Here is a 5000-nt window from a genome sequence, read left to right as displayed (position 1 = left end):
TTTCTATTTTTTTTTTCTTTTTCTTTTTTTTCCATTAACCGGTACGATTTCTTCAATCGGTATTTTTAAACAACTCTTTAATCGTTATTTCGAATAAATAAGCAGTATTTATTATGAAATATCGATATGTAATATATATGAGTGGTCGATATTATGTATACTCGGATTAATAGAAAGATCTGGCAGTATTTTAAAATCAAATATTTCTAAATATAATAATGTCAATATTTTATATAAAAAGAGATTGTCATTATTTATAATAAAGCTTAGACCTTATCATTGTTAATTGAATTATTTATACCGATTGTTTTAGTGATGTTTTATTATAAATAGTGACTGATACATTCGTAGATATTGAATATTTATTTTACTAAACATTTAATTATTATTAATTTTTAAAGACATTGATCAAAATAAATAAAAATGTTATTTATATGTTACTAAATCGCTTAGTTAGATTTATGTAAAGATATTAATATGAAAAGTGATGAATAATTTAGATAAGTTTCTTTTTATGCAGGTACTAAATTATGTAGTTAGGTATTATTATTATATATATATATATATATATATATATATATATATATATATATAAAGAAAAAAAAAAAGAAAATAATACGAAGTATTTCATGAAGTGCGATGAATAATGTAGTTAAGTTTTTTTTCTATATACTGAATCACGTAACTTTAGGCATATCTAAAGAAATTAATCTAAAGTGTTTCACGAAATATATATCAATGATCATTTTTATGAGTTTCATTTTATAATATAATTAATATTTAATTTATATCACAATATTGCGATATTATTTATAAAAATATATTGGTGATAATAATTGATCCCTTGAAGAATAATATTAATAAAATATTTATAAAAAAAAAATTGTATTATACCCATATATATATATATATATATATACATTCATATATATATATATATAATTTTTTTGAATGCTATTTTTTTGTCGAATGAATCATTTTGCCTTTTTAAAATTTATTTCGACGTATTTGAAGAAATCCTTTTAGAAAATTCATTTAATATGTTAAATAGTAAATATTCGATTAGATAAGATTGATCAGATACTATTTACGATGCAGGAAGCATATTAAATGCCTGATATTAAAGATCCTGTATTGGGAACGAGCTTTCACTTCCTTTCTTAATCCTTTTTCGTTCTAATAATAATCAACTGTAAAAAAATTATAGTACACCTACATATAGATTTTTTTTCTTTCTATTTGTTAATTTAGAACAAGCCCTTTTAGATATTTCGAAGTAAAATGAAAAATTGACAAAATATTAACGATAAATCGATAGAAATGTTTATTATTAAACGTTTATACGTTTGAAAAATGGCGGCCCGTTTCACGTGAAACAAATTTAAGAGATAATTATTTCAACCAGATGACAGAATATTATTTGGATCAATGCCATAAGAAATATCCAATAGAAAAAATATCAAGATTTTTAATAACGTTAACTTTTGATTGATAATAAATTAACGATAATGGTCGAAATAAATTGATAGAAAATATGGACGTGGGAGGGATGAGTGGGTGGGGGGATAGGGGAGGGGAGGAGGAGAAGAAAAAAAAAAAAGAAAAGCGAAAAAATTTTCCTCGGATTCAAATTCTTATTCGATGTCATTCGATTGGACGAATTTCTTTTCCGTTTTGAACCGGGGGTGCGGCCAAAGAGGAAAAGCTTTGTCGTAAGAGGTAATGGTGGGGCCGATCGGAAAGATTCAAAATGGCGGAAAGATCCTCCCGGCGGCGACCGAGAAACTAATTCCAAAGAGACGGCTATGAACGACGATTAAATTATCCGAGAAATGATTAAACGAGAAAGAGAAAAATGAAATAATAATAATAATAATAATAATAATAATAATAATAAGGAAGAAATTTATATCGAATAGATATTATCTATATTTTCTATTTAAAAATATTTTCAATGAAACAGACATAAATATATGAGCTATATATATATATATATATATATATATATATATATATATATATATGTTTGTGTGTGTGTGTGTAATAATTACGAAATAAATTAATCCATAAAAATTACTGTTCACTTTAAAAAATATATTAAGTATACTAAATCCTTTTTTTTTTCTTTTCTTTTTTTTAATAATACAAATTGAACTAACCAAAAGCGAGCAATAAATTTAATCGAAATAGTGAAGGGACGCCATGTTGGAAATTACAAATTGTTATTATTATTATTATTATTATTATTATTATTGTCCATGGAAATAACGTCATAAATATAAATAGACTGGCAATAACTAATTTGAAGAATATAAAACAAAAACAAAAGAAAGAAAAAACAAGTTTATAAGAAGAAAACTATGGAAATGAACGGAGATGTAAAACTTACTTTCTAAAATTGAATTACCTTAGTTACAAACTGCACAAAATACTCTCCATTCATAAATGAATAAACACATAAAGAGGTTAACATGCTATGCGAAGCATGATAAAATATTTTATCAACAGAAAATTATACAAAATTAAATATCAACGATGAAGTAAACACGAACAGTCTGAGGGGGAGGGGGAAATCGAAAATTTCTAGATGATTTTTTTAAAAATCCTATTTTTCCTCTGGACTTTTTGTGCTTGTTAGTTTTACGATTTGAGAAAATAAAAAAAAAAAACAAGAGAGAGAAGAAAAAAATAATTGGCATCATAAAATATCCCGAAGAAGAGTAAATAATTGACCCAACCAGTACGAAACATCAAAAAATGTTCTCAACGAATTATTCGTATTCGTTTGTACGGTTAAGTAAAAAAAAAAAAAAAAAAAAAAAAAAAAACAAAAAAAAAGAAAAGAAAACAAAAAAAAGGAAGAAACAAAAAAAGGAAAAGAAAAAAAAAATTGAAAAAAATTTGAAAGAGTGTTGGACAACTCCAGTTACTCCATTGTATTGTATAATACGTTCTGTATGCATATGTGTGCATGTATGCGTGTGTGCATTAAGGCAGAGAGAAAGAGAAACAGAGAGAAAAAACATGGGGCACGGCCATTCATGTAGGAAAGACCCTAATACGAATCCGACTGGGCCGGGCTACGTGCCACTGAGAAAATTCTCTTTTCGATGCAGCTACGACGGAGGCTCCGCCCCGTGCATCCGTAGAAGGAAAAACCTTCAAAGGGAAGGGAAGGAAATGGAAGGGAAAGGAGGGAAGGGGCAGTCAGTCAGTACTCTTGCAGGAAAGCATACTGCTCTCGGTTTTCGAGGGTGCGAATGCAAAAGAAGGGTGGGTCGTTACGACACCACGTGTGTTCTTACTTTTTAAGTAGATATAGTATATATATGTATATATATATACATATATTCTTTTTTTATTCCTTATTTTTTCGTTATTTACTTTTCGTACTTTTTTCTTTTCTCTTTTAAACAAAATAAATTCAAAATATCGTAAATTGAAAATGCGTCTTACGTGCATTTCTTCTAGGGACCCTAGATCGTTCAATATCTAACTAGAACCTTTTTATTTTTTATATTTTTCTCCGTGCTTACTGACTGTATCAATCATCGTGCTTATTATTAGCTTTCCTTTTTTTCCCCCACGATCGAGTTTTCTCTTCGATATAATAAATTCGAAAAATTGTTTCACCACTGCGATTTTAGTTATTAAAAGGGACCAAAAAAAAAAAGGAAAGAAGAAGAAGAATGAACGTATTCGAAAAGTGAAGGGTAACCTTTTTCTAAGTAAAATAAAAATTCGATAAAATTATTTTCCGACGGCTGTTTGAAGTCGCAGAAAGAAAAGAAAAAAAAAAAACGAAGAAAAGAGAAAAAGAATGCGTATACGTTTATCGAAATTCATATATTCCAATCTCTCTAAATAATATCAATATAACAAAAATTTTATCTATTCATTTAATAACAACTATACGATGATAACGTGTACGACATTATAGCACTGACCTTAGGTGAATTACGATACGACGCCTAGAAAGCATTCTAGCTTAGCCTCACCTAGGTCGATTTATTCTAGCGTAACCGGGGTCACTACTCCTTCGTGTTTCTTTGACCTCGCACGAACGAACACGTCAATTATACCTATAGTTACATCTAACCTATCTTCTAGCAAGTTTACAAAATATAAACTTCAGTACTTTTCATCACTTCTCCTTTATTCTTTTTTACTTTCCCAAAATTTTTTATAAACTTTTTGAAGTTATGATTCCTTTCCTTTTTTTTTTTTTTCTTTTCTCTTTCCTTTGTACAAGGAAAAAGAGAGAAAGAGAGAGAGAGAGAGAGAGAGAAAAGAAAAAAAGGATTTTTCGAATCGCTTAGAAACTATTATAGAAAGAGATTAGGAATGGAAACAATGGTTTTAGACTAGAGCAAAAGATATTCACATTCGTAAGATATTCTTTCTTCCATTTATATTTAGACATTGTTTTTCTTGAGAAAATTTATCGTACTAACTGTTCTCAACGGAAGAACAACGTACGTATACATATATGCCTAATGATAAAACTGAAGAGAGAAAAGTGATTACTTTAACTAGCTGATACCAGTGAACGATATAAATATATATATATATATATATATATATATATAAATATGTAAATATATATATGGAATAAAACATATATTTCCACGATTGCCAATTTATATAAATAATTTATGCATAGAAAGTATCGTTCGTCGATAATTTAGAAGATTGTGGTAGATAAGAAAAAGAAAAAGAGACAGAGAGAGAGACAGAGAGAAAGAAGAAAATAATTACTTAATAATAATATTTGAGAAAGGAAATCTTGTTTTTTAGAGAAGATATTTTTTTTTTTAAGCTCTATGTAATAAACGTTATTTTTTTCTTTTCTTATTCTCAAACTTACGAGCCTACAAATAGACATAGAACTAAAAAAAATCTTCAATTCCGTTAGCATGTACATATATATATATATATATATATATATATATGTATATATATATAATATGTATATACACCTATACACACGAATCCAATAA

Source organism: Vespa mandarinia, chromosome 2 (genome assembly GCF_050613455.1).
Source record: "Vespa mandarinia isolate Hongniang chromosome 2, ASM5061345v1, whole genome shotgun sequence".
NCBI classification, from domain to species: domain Eukaryota; kingdom Metazoa; phylum Arthropoda; class Insecta; order Hymenoptera; family Vespidae; genus Vespa; species Vespa mandarinia.
This window is presented reverse-complemented; position numbering follows the sequence as displayed.